A 17,029-nucleotide genomic window follows, 5' to 3' on the forward strand; every position below is an offset into this window, starting at 1 on the left:
TATAATTATCCTCAAGATGCAGTACTTTGAAAAATTCATTTGATTCTTTTTTATTTTTTATATATTTTTTGTTTTTTCCACTTTATTTTTTCCATCATGATAAGTGTGCTTATTATTATTATTCTTTTAAATCTTGGTTCTTTATAATACAATAATGACTTCAAACCCAGTAAAGGCTTGGAATTAAAACACTGTATCTTGAAATGTAATCATGAGTTATATACATATTCTATTTGAAATATGATTTGTTGAAACAATCTTTGTCTTAAGAAAGTATTTTGTATAATTTAAGTGAAGTATCTTTTGTAAGACTAAAGGAAAGGTGTAGGTTGTGTATTTTCTCTTAATATGCTGTTACCCTTTTACAAAGCTGCATAAATAAGACTTCTCTTATGTTTGTGGGGAGAATAATTGCTAAAGGGAGATTGGTGACAGTATAATTATATAATGTACCAGACAATATCTTAACAAACAGTTGTTTATACAATGGTTGACTTCTGCAATAAAAAAATAACACAAAATGAAAAATAGGACTGAGTCTCACCCCATTTCAAAAAATAAATGTCAACATATTCGAATGTAATTTCTACAATTTCAGATTATATAACTTAGTATCATTATAGAAAGTGGGAACTGCCATTCTCCATTAATATAGTTTGATATTTTTCCAAAATAAAGTATCTTGATCTTATCCTCAAACTAAATATATTTTCTCATGAAGTCTCTGCACAATTTCCCCACCTCACTGAATTAAATATTATTCAAGAAAAACTAGCACTAGAGTATGAAAAAACATAGAAATAGAATTATCAACCATTTTATCGTTATTCAATTAACATTTAATTGAGTATCTGGCATACAGTAGGGTCCTTCGTAAATACTTATTAAATAAATTGATCTTGCATATGGTAGTTTCTTTTTTTTACAGTTGACTTTAATTTTAGAAGAAAAAGTTCAATCTCCTTTCTTAAGATAATTTTAAGAAGTTTTTATAAAATAAATTTGCAAGCACATTAGTCTTATACTAATTACCTTCAATAACTGTCTGAGTGACTAAACATTTTTAAATATACTTCATTATCACATATATGTTATTGCTCATTATCTTCATTGATAATCTGCCTTTTTGTCACAAAGGAAGGATTGCCTTCTTGTTTTTTGTTTCCCTCTCCTCCTACTCAAAGAGAACTATCACCTCATTATTGAGTCCCAACTCATCTGTATATTTAGCTGTTCCCTATTTATAACACAATTTCTCTGTCTTTATATAGGTTGAAGTCTATTGTATATTCATAAACCTCCCTTGACTTAACATTCTATTCTAGTTACCACCTTTTGTCACAGTCTGTTCCATTTTCTATTCCTTTCATAGTTTCTACAGATAAAAGCCTTAAGGCTACAGAACAGTTTGATAGTACTTCCTCATCTTGAGGATTCACATACAAACAGTTTTTAAGAATTAGCACCCCACTACTACATGTATCTGAGATCCATGGTTTCAGTTTCTCATCAGTTAATTATTTTTGAGTGAGTGTCTTGAAATGTTATCAAGCTCTCTCGATCAGTCTTATGGATAGAATTTTACTAGCTCTTTTTTTTTTGTGATGGCATAACCTCTCAAGACTCCTCATTTTCTTCAGGAAGACCAGCTCCAGCTCCTTAAAAATATGTAGCTTATTGCCTCAACTCTTCTTGAATGACAAAACCCCAGGCCTCCATTCTCCAACCTGTTCTGGGTGCCCTCCCACTCTGTTTCAAATTTGCTATCTTTGGATTTTCATCCTCTATTTCTTTTGAGATATCTATTCACTTATCACTCATGGACCTTCTTCTTTCTTGGTTTACTTTTTTAGTGAAGCACATTCTGCACTAGCTCCCAAAGAAAGGAAGAAAAGATGAATAAAAGGTGAATTTTTGAGGCTGTAGATACCTCACAATATCCTTATTCAATATGAATCCTTGATGGGAGAACTGCCTTGGGATAGAATAGTAGATTGGACAGTTACCTAAAAACACTTAAAGCTTTTCTCCATTTTCTTCTACTTCAGATGTGGCTACAAAAGATTCTTATATCATTCTTATTTATGAACTTTGATCCAAATTTGTCTCTTTCCTTCTGTGTAAGCTTTAAGACTGTTTCTTTATCCACAATATTTTGAATATTTTCTGCTTGGTATGAGGATTTTTTTTATGTACTGGGATGATTATTGATGGGTTGATCCTTTCAATCTAGAAAATAATGTCTTTTGGTTAAGTAACTTATTTGTATTATTTATTTCATTACATAGTTTAAGAAACTACTTTGTTGCAGGGTGTTTAGATACTTAGAACACAAGAGAGAATAAAACAGAAAATCTGTGCCTTTAAGCAGTTTATATTCTAATGGAGGTGGACAGATTTTTAAAAATATATATATTTCAAAGAATGTTAAAAGGTGATCAGTGACCAAGGAAAAAATAAAACAACATAAAGGAAATTGGAAGTCTTAGGTTACAGAGGCAGATTGCAATTTTCAATAGGGTGGTTAGGATGGGCTGTCCTCGGAAAGAGAAATTTGGAAAAAAAAAAAGACATGAAATTAAATGAAGGAAATAGTTCTTTGATTATCTGGTTAACTTTTCCAGGAAAAAGGAACAGTCAACACAAAGATCCCATGCAGCAACATGCTACATTGTTCAAGGGGGTAAGCATGGACGGGTAATGATCAAGAGAGAAATCAAAGGTAAGTTATCAAATAAGTGCATAGTAGGAGATGTAGTCAGAGGTGAAATAATGGAAGTAAGGTAGATTTTATAAGGCCTTAAAGGTAGGCAATAATAATACAGTTAATTGCATAAACTAAGACCCTTTTAAGAATGAAAATATGGAGGCCGCGTCCCGTGGCCTTAGAGTCGCCGCAGCCATGGCCAGCCAGTCGCAGGGCATTCAGCAGCTGCTGCAGGCCGAGAAGCGGGCCGCCGAGAAAGTGTCGGAGGCCCGCAAGCGAAAGAACCGGAGGCTGAAGCAGGCCAAAGAAGAAGCTCAGGCTGAAATTGAACAATACTGTCTGCAAAGAGAGAAGGAGTTCAAGGCCAAGGAAGCTGCGGCTCTGGGATCCCATGGCAGCTGCAGCACCGAAGTGGAGAAGGAGACCCAGGAGAAGATGACCATCCTCCAGGCCTACTTCCAGCAGAACAGGGATGAAGTCCTGGATAACCTGCTGGCCTTTGTCTGTGACATCCGGCCAGAAATCCATGAAAACTACCGCATAAATGGATAGGGGAGGAAGGATCAGCTCTGCGTGCAGATTGGCATGTTAGATGCCTTCATGGAATACGAAGCTTCAGCAAAGCTTGAGTAGTTACATCCTTGTGAAAAGGCATTAAATTATTTCTGTGTATCACGTAGTAGGTCCCTTCACTTCTTGGAGAATAGCAAATCTAGCTTCTTTGTACAAACGTAGAGGGTATCCAAAGATTTTCTCCTTTTACCTCATGTTTCTTAGAAATTTAATGTGTATACGTTGTCTGTTTTCCTATGCCTTTTAGTTCAAGCAACATATGTATCAATACTTTTTCTTTCTTAGATGTAGAAAAAAAAAACTGTTCAAAGAAAGAAAGGGATTAAATATTTTTTTTCCCTAAAGCTTTCTTGAAGGTCAGGGGCTTTCTCTATGGAAAAGTAGTAAATAGTTACTGTAACTTGTGTGAAGCAGCAGCTGGCCTTAAGTCATCTCGGCTAAGGGTGGAACAGCGAATACTAGTATATATTGTTCGGGCTGCTCTTAGTTTCTCTTACCCAAAATTATTAGATGATAGAATTCAAGAACTTCTTGTATACATGTTCTTACTTGGTGTACTGATAATCATTTGAAAGTAAAGACTTTGTCATGCAAAAAAAAAAAGAATGAAAATATGAACTAAGAATAATTATGCAAAGAAAATAGGCATAATCTGAAATTTTCTTGGGCAAACTAAGACATAGGTTCACCTTAATTGTACATAATTTTAATACATTTCCTGGGGTTTTTTTGAGTGAAGTGGGGAGATATTCCTTGTGTGTTTATGTGTGTGTGTGCGTGCACATGCACAGGTGAGTGACAGGATCTTAATTAATTTTTAAAGGGATGACCATCATTGCTGTGTTGAGCCCAGATGGTAGAAAAACCAGGGTGGGAGCAAGGAGACAAGTTAGAAGACTTCTGCAAGCCTTCTACAAAATCTCTGAGAAAAGATGGTGGCTCTGAACAGGGTGATGGCAGTGGAGGTGTTGAAAGTAATTGGACTCTAAATATATTTTAAAGGTGTAAGTGCAGGTTATCATGCTAGATAGGTGAAGGCAATTATAAGCAGTTAACTGGGATTCTGTTTCTTCCATATGAGTTTGAGGAAGCACAGAAAGAACAGAGAGTGAAGAATGCATTCAAGGAAATTATGATTGACCATTGGGTTGGATAAGCAGGGAAGAAAGACATTGAGGCAGAAAGGTGCATTGAAAAGTGAAAGTATACTGGAGTAAGATCCTAAAGGGTCCTAGGAATTGTCAGAGATGGACAAATTGAGGAAGTGAGCCAGAAAAATAAGGTGTTTTTTTGTTTTTGGGTTTTTTTTGCTGTTTTTTAGAAAATGGGAAAAGAAAAAAATGAGGAGTTGACGTTCCTGGTACTGACAAGTTCCGAGAGGGCATTACACTTGAAAATGAATGGTTGAGATTGAATGATAAGAGAGAAGTTGAGGAACTGAGAGCTAGGATTTCAGCAGAATCACCTTGTTACTACTGAAGTAACCAGTCCTTAAATTATGAATGATGTTGGAGATAATTATAAAGAGCCAGGGGATAAATGAGTTTAGAAGTAAAAGGGAATGGCCTGAAAGCCAGTGAATGAACACAAACATGAGATATTAGTAAGTAACATAATTTGATCACGTGATATTCAGTGCTGGGTTTATGGAAAGGGGAATACACATGGACTAGAATCTTCATTGAGACCAGTTGTCTTGAGGGCATTTATCAAACTTGGTGAATTTAAGTATCACTGTTCGTGGTCTTGTGGAGCTTGGGGAACCAAAGGTAGAGGAAGGATCAATTCATAGATGGGAGGCTAATGGATGAACCTGTTTAAGGATGGGCTTTATAGCATCATCACAAAAGCAAATATGAGCTCATAATAAACCCATACACCTATCACCACACCTACACACACCTCTACCTCGTTCCTCCTTCACTATTGCTGAGCACAAGGGAGAAAAAAACTCCTCTGAGGATTTGGAAATTATCAAGCATATTTGCAGATAAAATTCACAAGACTTGTATGGTTTTAAGAAAAAAAAAAGAACAAAAATTTTTGTCTAAGGTGGCTCCTGTCTGGTAGTAAAGCCAGGAACTTCATTGGAACAAAAGTAAAATGTTCTCTGAGGAATCATTTATATCCAGGTCTCAATTTTCTACCAAAAAAAAAATCCATGGAAAATTTGCAACTGAAAAAAAATTCATTGAACCCACAAAAAAACCCCTACCAAATTGCTTGAGAGCCAAATGATTAAAATGGTTAAAAGTCAACACATGACAACAAAATCATATCCTCAAAAGGATCATATACTGGAATCACCAGAGAAAGAAAATGAATGGAACAATCAAGATGTTTGATTATTTGTGTGGAGACAAAGCAAATTGACATTAAAAAAAATAAAAAAAAACAAAAAACTTCAATGATAAGATTTAAAGTCACAATTTGTAAATGAAGAATATGACATCTATAAGAAAGAAGCACAGAAGAGGGAGTATGTGGTGAGGAGACGAGAGGAGAATAGCCAGAAAATCAAACTCATATCTTTTTTAATTCTTTTTATTTTTTTCAGTATATAACTTTACTCTAGAACATCTTCAGTAATTTTGTTTCCTGAAATTTAATCTTCTATTACATTTAAATTATTTTATTTCATAACCTATAACATGCCTTTTTCAAAAAAGGGATGGATTTCTTGCTAAAATATGAAATGTAAGCTATTACATTCAGAATGTATATATACAGAATGTATATATACAGAATGTATATATTCAGAATATATATATACAGAATGTAAGATATTACATTCAAACTTCAGAAACTTTGGTTTGGAAAGTGTTCTCTCACCTTTGAATAGAATCTATTTTATAAAGTAAATATTTTTTTTCTTGTTGTTGTAACACGAGCTTATCTGTTTTATTTACTTAGATATTTCAGTATAGTTGACACCAAATGTTACATTAGTTTCAGGTGTACAACTGAGTGATTCCAAAGAGTCCACCAAAAAATTGCTAGAACTCATACACAAATACAGCAAAGTCTTAGGATATAAAACCAATGTATAGAAATCTGTTGCATTTCTATACACCAATAACAAGGCAGCAGAAAAAGAAAGCAAGGAATTGATCCCATTTGCAATTGCACCAAAAACAATAAGATACCTAGGAATAAATCTAAAGAAGTAAAAGATCTACACTCTGAAAACTGTGAACACTTATGAAAGAAACTGAAGATGACACAAAGAAATGGAAAAGCATTCATGCTCATGGATTGAAAGAACAAACATTGTTAAAATGTCCATACTACCCAAAACAATCTACACATTTAATACAATCCCATAAAATACCACTAGCATTATTCACAGATCTATAACAAACAATCCTAAAATTTTCACAGAACCACAAAAGACCCCAAATAGCCAAAGCAATTTTGAAAAAGAAAATCAAAACTGGCGGCATCATGATTCCAGATTTCAAGCTCTATTACAGAGCTGTAATCATCAAGACAGTATGGTACTGGCACAAAAACAGACATAGGTCAATGGAACAGAATAGAAAACCCAGAAATGGACCCATAACTCTATAGTCAACTAAGCTTCGACAAAGCAAGCAAGAAAGAATATCCAATGGAAAAAAGACAGTCTCTTCAACAAATACTGTTGGGAAACTGGACAGCAACATGCAGAAGAATGAAACTGGACCACTTTCTTACACCATACACAAAAATCAATTCAAAATGGATGAAAGATCTTAATGTGAGACAGGAAACCATCAAAATCCTAGAGCAGAACAGGCAGAAACATCTTTGACCTTGGCCATATCAACTCCTTATAGACACATCACCACAGGCAAGGGAAAAAAAAGAAAAATGATATTGGGACTTCATCAAGATAAAAACCTTCTGCACAGCAAAGGAAACCAAGGAACAAAACCAAAAGGCAGCCTGTGACTTCTCTATGCATTATACTATGCTCACTGCTGGTGTAGCTATCGTATGTCGCACGCAATGCCATTACATTATCATTACCTATACTCCTTATGCCTTTTATTCCATGAATTATTCATTCCATAACTGAAAGCCTGTTTCTCCCACTCTCCTTCACCCATTTTGTGCATCCTCCCACCCCCTCCCTCTGGCAGCCACCAGTTTGTTCTCTGTATTCTGCTTTTTGTTTATTCTTTTTTGTTTTCTGTTTTTTAGATTCCACATATGAGTGAAATCATATGATATCTGTCTTTCTCATTCTGACTTATTTCACTTAGCATAATACCCTCTAGGTTCATCTGTATTGTTACAAATGGCACACTCTCATCCTTTTTTATGGCTGTGTAATATTTCATTGTATACATACCACATTTTCCTTATCCATTCATCTATCAATGGACACAGGTTTCTCTCATATCCTTTCTATTATAAATAATGCTGCAATAAATACAAGGGTGCATATATCTTTTTGATTTTGTTTTCTTTAGGTAAATAGCCAGCAGTAGAATTTGTGTTTTGGCGGGGTTTTTTTGGATAAATACCCAGCAGTGGAATTATTGGATCATATGCTAATTCTATTTTTAATTTTTTGAGGAACCTCCATTTGTTTTCCACTTTGGCTATCCAATTTACATTTCCACCAATAGTGCATGTAGATTCTGTTTTTTCCACATCCTTTTCAACACTTGTTATTTCTTCTTTATTTGAGCTATTCTGACAGGTGTAAGGTAAAGTAAACATACTTTAGGTTGTTATTTCAACACACTGTGATAGGTTTTGCCATCAAGTGTGAATGGGCACCTGAGTAGAATCATAGTATATTACAGTTTTTACATTCATTAGAAATTATCCAATCTAATCCATTATTCTATAGATAAGAATACCAATAAGAATATGAAGAAAAGGAAAACATAGTTATGTAATTTTGAACTGATAGTAACTTCATTGTGGATATTAGTTGTTTAGGCTAAATATTCTTAATTGCAATAAAAAACAGAATTTTGAATTCAAAGTATGCCAACTCAATTTCTAACACACTTGTTTACCATCTTTGTGACTGTATGTAAGTTAATTAACATCTCCAAGCATTAGTTTCTTCATATGAAAAATGAGAATACTACTAGCTAGTACGGGAGTTGTAATTAAGAGAAAATAAAATATGTGAAAGCCAACAAATGTTATTCAGTGCTCATAAATATTACTTTTATCATTAGTATTATTACTAACCAAAATTAAAGCAAAATATTTCAATTTGTAAGCAACTCAAAAATGACTTTCCTTAAAACATTGAATCATTATGTGAATTGAGAAATGAATTTCAGCATTTCCTTTTTTATTTCATTTCTGAGGAGGCTATCTTTGAAGCATATAGCTATAAACTCCCGGAATTAATTTTCGAAAGTCAGCATAGACACAAATAAGAACACATGATATAATTAAAAAGGAAAGCATCATGCTGCTACATCAGAAGCAGAGTATGAAAAAAGAAGTAGGAATGTCATTTCATGGTGGGAAGCAGGAGGATGCAAGTTAAACTTTTTTTTTTAAGAAAAAAAATAAAGACATGTTGAAATAGCACTCAGCCTGCAAAGTCAGAGAAGGTTAAAAATATTTATGTTATTGATGAAACAGCAGAGAGGAGGAGTCACCACAAGGTATCTATAGGCTTTCATGACAATATTTTCCATAGTTCACATTTGAAAAGCATACATTTCTTAATATCTAGAATTTAAATTTATCTCTGCAATAATTAACAGGAGCAGAAATAACCAGAGTAATTTTATGATGCTTAACTCAAGATTTGTACCACTACGTTTGTAAGTGGGAGTATCAATAGTAAATACTCCAATAAACAGTATTTATATCATTTTATGTGCATTTGTAGATAAATACATAGATGCATTAGTTAGCTTTTGCTGCATAACAAACCATCCCAAAATTCAGTGGCTTAAAACAACAATCTGGTATCTCACAGTTTCTGTTGTTCCGGAATTCAGCCACATCTTGGCTAGGTTCTCTGGTTCAACATCTTTTACAAGACTGCAGTCAAGCTAATGGCCAAGAATGTGATCTTAATTGAAGGCTCAACAGGCCGGATGGCTTGGAGGCAGGGAAGGATCTGCTTCCCAGCTCAGTCATTAACATTCACAGGATTCATCTCCTTAGGGGTAGTTGAAGTGAGGGACTCAGTTTCACATTGGCTGTTGGCCAGAGGCCTTGCCCAGTTACTTGTCACATGAGTCTTTCTACAGGGCAGTTCACAATATGAAAACTGGCTTCCATCAAAACAAGTGAGAGAGTAAGAGAAGGTGAGCAAGAAAGAAGCCAAGGTCTTCTTGTTGCCTAATCTTTGAGCTTTTCACCATATGCTATTCATTAGAAGTAAGTTACTAGGTCCAGCCCACACTAAGGAGTATGGATTATGTATAATACTAAAATACTAGAAGGTGAGGATCATTGGGAGCCATCTTCGAAGCTGACTGCCAAGGGGCTCCTGGGTGGCTCAATGTGTTGAATCTCAGACTTCGGCTCAGGTCCTGATCTCATGGTTGTAGGATCGCGTGTAGGGCTCCACGCTCAGTGTGAATGGGCTTCAGATTCTTTTTCCCTCTCCCTCTCCCTCTGTCCCTTCCTGATTGTGCTCTCTCTCTCCCCAAAACAAATAAAATCTTGGGTGCCTGGGTGGCTCAGTTCGTTAAGTGACTGCCTTTGGCTCGGGTCATGATCCTGGAGTCCTGGGATCAAGTCCCACATCGGGCTCCCTGCGTCTGCTTCTTCCTCTGACCCTCTTCCCTCTTGTGCTCTCATTCTCTCTCTCTCAAATAAATAAATAAAATCTTTAAAAATAAATAAATAAAATCTAATTAAAAAAGAAGCTGATTGGCACAACAGACTATATATAGATACATAAATATGTATATTATAATATTGATTATGTATATCTATATATATAATCATACTACATACATATTTGTACATAAACACATATTTACATAAAATATAAAATGCAATATATAAGTAGGATGCATAAATATAATAAACATATAATATACACATTTATATATAAATACACATATGCAAGAATATAAAAATAGAAATATTTGTTTATACTAAATATTTAGTAAACAGTACATTTTAAAATTTAGGTTTATTAATTCTAAATTAATCGTTTTGTTTGCACTTAAAATGTTCAGATATAGATAACTTCAAATATTGCTAGAGTGTTCTTGAAAATGTATAGTTTCAAATTTCCACTTTTAATCAAGAATATCAAGCATAGAATTTGTACAGCAAATGAAGAATAGTGCTTTTTTCAATAATGGTGGCTAGTGTAACCCAATTTTGGTTGGCTATAAATTATCATATCTTTGACATGTTTATTTGTAGTTATTTATGTTTTCCTGAAGAGATTATTTTCATTTTTTTGAAATATTTTTGACAAAGTACAATCTTTTAAGATATTAATTTCTTCACATTTTCTCCAAACATTATTTTCACATTATGAAGCTAGTGACATACTACGTGGCAACTAATTAATGATAACTAGTTAATTTCTAAATAAGTATGTGTAGGATTCTTTGTTTCATATAAGTATAAAAATAGGAAAGAATCAGTAAAAGTTAAAGTTAAATTATTATCAAAGGCAATAGAGAAAGAAAAATATTAATAAAATGGGTATATTGACTATCTTACAGAAAAAACCCTAAGATAAACATTAATGTGATTAATATATTTCAAAAAATCTTATATTTTAATATTAAAAATACCTTGCTGCCAGAAAAATGTTGAATTATCTCATACTCCTCTGGGGGAGTTCTAGTAGCAACGGTATTGTATGTTCTTCTAATAAGGGAATTCACATTTTTTGCCTCATGGCTAATGCTACCTATAATAATAGCAACTTTCAAATGAATGTCAAGCTTGCTCCATTTACAGAGGCACTTTGCAAGAGCAAGCTAGGGAGGCTCAGATCAGTTCATTTTCAGAAATTCTTTTTGGGTTCTGATTAGTTAACTATTAAATAAAGTAATTATTCCAAACCTGAGGTGAAATTCAAAATGCTGTATTTAGCAAGCACTGTTGCACTGTCAGTCAGCAGGGAGAATAGAGCTGGCTCTTAAGTATAACCAGAAGATACTGTTTGAATGACAGCTTAGGAAAATAGCGCAGACGATAGGAGTTATAGGTGTTCTACCAATTACCTGTCAATCAATGGCTGCATGGGCATACTAATTTTTATACTGTAATTCATATGGAAATGTACTGTGGTAGAGAAAGAAGCTTGTAAAAAATAAATGCAACTTAAAGATAGGGATAAAACTTGATGAATGTGAAAAAATGTTTGCTAGCCCTATTTTCTATCTTCTATGATCGATATAACACACACTAGAAAGTAACTTCAAGTTACTATCACTTAGGAAATGGAACGTCAGAAACACAAAATAGCGTTCTTTCACAATGAAGGTCTCTCTCTTTGCTTCTGAATAAGACCACTAAAGTCTTTTTCATTTATTATTGTTTATTCACTAAAATTTTTAGAGCTGTTAAGTCATCATCACAACTAAATCCAGAGTAACAGCACTATTTTTTAGCCTTAATTTACCATCTTTGATCAGATTCCCACATGTGATCTTGCTACCGTAAGGATTACAAAGACATGGGATAAACAGCACTTGATACAAAAAGTGTACAAAATATTACAAAAATGTGCAATAGTAATTCTGTAACAAAAAACTTGTTTATTTTCTGTCATTTGTAATCCTGGGCACCCTCTTTGTAATACAGGGCAAAAGACTTTTAGCTTATGTCTAGGACTAATAGTTCCACTTTTGTAAATCCCATTCTACCTAGAACTTCTATCATGTATTCTCTCCTTTTTAAAATATGTTTTCCATTTCTCTCATTATATTATACCCTTGCCTTCAACAGAATTCTCTTCTCCTTAAAACTAACTAACCAAATTAAAAACCTTAACCTTCCATGACAACTTCCTCAATATTAACTATTCTTTTCTAGGCAAGATTTCTGACATGGTATCCTACACAGGTTATATTCTCCGTTCCCTTACCTCCCATTTATCTGTTTTACCTGCTGAAATTCAGTGTCAATCCTCCCTGCTCTGGGAAATCCTATGGAAATTCCCCAGTCTCTCACACGGAATTGCTTCTCAAAGGGACTACGTGTTTATTCTGAGCAAGGTTCTACTGTCTCTTCCCCTTTCTCTCTGGGTATGCCCTAGTCCCTTAATGATTATAGTGAGAGAGTTAGTGACAGGTGTTGGAAGAGTGGGGAAAAAAAGCAAATTTCCTCAGGAAATAGCACTTGCGCAATTGGAGAGTAATGATGGTGGTAGCTGCTCAGGATTCTAATTAGAATGGCTTTAAATATCAAATGTGGAAACAGAGAGTAGTGGGCTATTTCTTTTTTTGTTTTGTTTTGTTTGTTTGTTTAAAGATTTTATTTATTTATTTATTTGACAGAGAAAGACAGCAAGAGAGAGGGAACACAAGCAGGGGGAGTGGGAGAGGGAGAAGCAGACTCCCCGCTGAGCAGGGAGCCTGATGTGGGACTCGATCCCAGGACCCTGGGATCATGACCTGAGCCGAAGGCAGATGTTTAAGGACTAAGCCACCCAGGCGCCCCATTGGGCTATTTCTTCTGATTTACTTCCTGTTATGGGTTGAATTTTGTCTCTCAAAAAGATGCTGAATTCTAGCCATCAGTGCCTATAAATGTGACTTTATTTGGAATTAGAGTATTTGCAGTTGACAAAGTTCAGCTGAGGTCATTAGGGCAGCCCTAATCCAATACGAATATGTCCTTATAAAAAGGGGAAATTTGGACACAGAGACCATCATGTGAAGTTGAAGGCAGACTAGGGTGATGCACCCTTTGCCAAGAAATGCGAAAGATTGTCCACAAACAACCAAAAAATAGGAGAGAGTCATGGAACAGATTCTCCCTCAAGGCTTCTGATACCAGCCCACTGATACCTTGATCTTGGACTTCCAGCCTGCAGAGCTGTGGGATAATACATTCCTGTTGGTTAAGCCACCCAATTTAGTGGTACTTTGTAACAGCAGCTCTTACAAACTAATTGTGAAAATAAAGGAAACCTCATTAAAAATGGAGTTGGAAAAAAACTGGAGTTGGGCATCCCTGAAGGGGGAGCTCTCATGCACTACCACCCACCCTAAGAAGCATATCTCAAATTCCCCACCTGGAAGAAGTACACACCTCAGTCGTAGGAAGAAAAAACTTCTTGCCCACCTGGAGCCCAGCCCATGAGACGCTGTCACACCCAGCCAGTAAGGAGCTGCAGCAGCCCCTCCAGCTTCCTTCTTGCCTGTGTAAAAGTGAGTCCCTCTCCCATGTTCTCCAGGCTTGGCTATGGTTCACCGTAGCTCACTCTTCCCGAATTGTGATTCTCTGCTGTTCCTGAATAAACTCATTTTTCTAGTAAAATAGCTAGTTCTTTTGAGGTCAACAAATTGGTCATGTATTCCGTTTCAGGAAACGAAGTGTTAAGAGATCATTGTGTTCTGCTTCGGTCAGTTTTATTAGACATGCACTTGTAGGAAAGTTCTTCTTTTTTCGTTTAAAGGGTATATTTTGTTTCCTATGATGAAAAATTTCCTGGAATTATGAACATTCATGAATTTTTAAAATGAGAAATTCAAAGGGACTTTATGAGGTGAGCAAGAATGTTATCATTTTAGACCGCAAATCTAAAAATATCAGATGTTTAAATAGCATTGATTTTAAGTTATTACTATAAAAACAGCACACGTTCTCTGTAAAAACTTGAAATAAAATGAGGATGTGTATGTCACCGCGAAAAGCACTGTGTTCCAGCTCTTGTTATGGATGCAATAAAGAATTAGAGATCCGTGCCCCAACGGAGAGCAGAAAATACTATGATTAAAGCCATCAGTAAACTCTCTAGGGCAGAGCCGGCAGGTTTCCTGAGCTGGAACCTGCCCCTTGGTTGTTTCGGAATTGGATTTTTATTTGGTCTTTCTGGGCTGGGAGGAGCTGTGATGTCTAGTAGGGTGGTCTCTAATGGAGGCTGCTTCCAATCTTTGGGAGACTCCTCCTACAGGTTAGGAGGAGGAGTTTTTGACCCTACAAGATTTGTACCAGACTGGTCATGGCAGGCTTTCCCCCATGCGGGGGGGGGGGGGGGGAAGGGTGGCTGTAACTGCACTGTGGATGCATTATAATGAATCTAGGGGTTACCCTGGGTCACAGGTGCAAGAGGAGAGCGCATGCTCTGCACCTGTGGCTCTTGGTCTCGGAAGCCACGAGGTCAGGATGTCCCGTTCCTGGGCTTCTAAGGTGTAACCAATTTATCACCATCCTTGCCTTCAGCTCATGTCTAACTGCCTACTCTATCTTCCCCCCTCCCTCAAGAACTGCGGACTCTAAAATCTTTCAGGTCAAGGAATGAATGCTCCTCAGGGGTTCCTTCCACTGCTTACATCTATCTTCTACCTAACATATATATGCAGGCACAATAAAAAATATCTCATGGTATCAGTTCCCAGAGATAAATATTCCCATCCAGCCATTTTTTCCCTATTATTAGGTATACTTCTATAATCTTATTTGAAATGCATTATCAATATTTCATTAAATAATAATAGCAAAAAATGTTAACCATTATAAGCAATATTAATTGGGCACCCATACTCTGCCAGAATATTATGGATTCAGCCTAGACTTTGATTGACATAAGCATTATATTTGTTTTCATTTTTAGCTGTTAAAACTGAAAACTTAGAGATTTTTATTATATAAACATTTTTATGCTTCTCTGAATATTGCTTTTGTGTAAAATCCTGGGTCTCTTTATACAACCATTTAAAATGCTTTTGGCAAATATTACAAAATTGCACTTCAACAATATTATATTAAATTATAGTGCATTTAGAAAATTATGAGGGTTCATTTGGCCCAACCCTACCAATACTGGATCCTCTATTAAAAAAACAAAACATAAAACAAAACTAGCAATTTGGCAGTTATATTGTTAGTTAAATCTAGCAATTAATTTACATTTCTTTAAACATTAAATAAATTTATGGGTCATTAATATTTACTCTTTTTTAATTAGCTTTTGCAATATGCATTGAGCTGTTTCTTTCTGAGATTGTTCCCAATGAAGGATCATATCCTGGTTATATTTATATTATATAATTTATCTGTTCCTTTGCTTCAATTGATTAGATAAAATTCAGCTACTAAGACCCAACTGGAGCCATCAAATTACCTTCCTCAGCAATTTAGAATTGGAAAACCATAGAATTCAGTCTCCATTAGTACCTATAACTAGGAACTGCTATAAAGTTTGGTTTGAGGGGCACCTGGGTGGCTCAGTCGTTAAGCATCTCTGCTTTCGGCTCAGGTCATGATCCCAGGGTCCTGGGATGGAGCCCCACATCGGGCTCCTTGCTCAGCGGGAAACCTGCTTCTCTCTCTCCCACTCCCCCTGCTTGTGTTCCCTCTCTCGCTGTGTCTCTCTCTGTCAAATAAATAAATAAAATCTTTAAAAAAATAAAGTTTGGCTTGAGCAGCCACTTTTGGATGCATTCATGATGAAGTAGATGATGGAGTGTTACATATGTAACATATTCAAAATGTGCTACATCTTCATTGTCTAGTATGATAGCTGCTATCCACATGTGGCTCTTGATTATTTGAAATGTGACTAGTGTAACGGAGAAATTGAATATCTAATTACATTTCATTTTAATTAATTCAAATTTAAATAAATAATCACATACTAAAGACTATTGTACTGAACAGTGTGGCTGTAGACAGAAAAGCGTGAAGCTTGTGTGCGGAGAAAAGAGAAATGAAAGAGTCTGTGGCACTGGAGAAATGGAGAGAATAGTGGACAATCTCTGAGAGCTTTTGAGCTTCATGGTTTTTTTGTTGCAATTTCTGATGAGGCTAAGCTGTACGTTTCCTGCTCTGAATTTAGTGATACCAAATGCTGGCATTATAAATAATATCCCAGGTCTTTTCTAAGGTTATTTTTCTATTCCTGTTTTCTACTTGACTCAAATTGTGAAACATACATTTTGCTAGAAGATTATTTATCTAATTGGAAATTTGACAATTGTTAGAAGTCACTGTTAAAAACCTTTTACTTCATATGTGATGTAAGAATTAGTGTGAATTCCTTAAATATTTTTTCTGTTCGCTAGCTAAATGATTTCTGCTATTTTTTTGTCTTTTGCTGCTTGCTTTTTATTTATTGTAATTTGAACAATATCTTAATACCATATAAAGAAATAATTCTTATAAACACCAGGCCAGGTATTTTCTATCAGAAAAATTCTACCTAAATTAAAAAAAAAATTCAAACTTACTTTAACTCTTTCAGGAAACATAGAAACCTAATCAAATCACAATTCCTATTTACATCATAATACTCATCCTTGATATCAAAACTAGAAAAAAAATCGTAGGCCAGTCTCATTCCTAAAAACGTAAAATCTTAAGCAAAATATTCGCAGATCTCAGTAAAGTATAAAGAATATATCATGATATAATTGGATTAATCTCAGATGAACAATTCAAGATTTATTGAAAACATTTTTTTAGATGTTAAATAATTAGAAATATATATCAAAACCACAGAGAAGAGTGTTTTACAGGACAACACTGTCAACAGTCCTAAAGTTGATGAAAAGATACAATGTAATGATAATGAGAAACCTCCAAAAATCCTCATGGCTGTGGATAAAATTTGATTACTTTATCTAAAATTTC

The 17,029-nt window shown here is 35.0% G+C and overlaps 1 pseudogene; it reads left to right on the forward strand.

Moving 5' to 3' along the window:
* Nucleotides 1–2,888: 2,888 nt before the first annotated feature.
* On the forward strand, nt 2,889–3,585 carry LOC114223538 (V-type proton ATPase subunit G 1 pseudogene; annotated as a pseudogene).
* Nucleotides 3,586–17,029: the final 13,444 nt, after the last annotated feature.

This window comes from Eumetopias jubatus, unplaced genomic scaffold, assembly GCF_037043125.1.
Source record: "Eumetopias jubatus isolate StellerSeaLion01/CBP00866 unplaced genomic scaffold, mEumJub1_p1.0 scaffold_4, whole genome shotgun sequence".
NCBI lineage: Eukaryota > Metazoa > Chordata > Mammalia > Carnivora > Otariidae > Eumetopias > Eumetopias jubatus.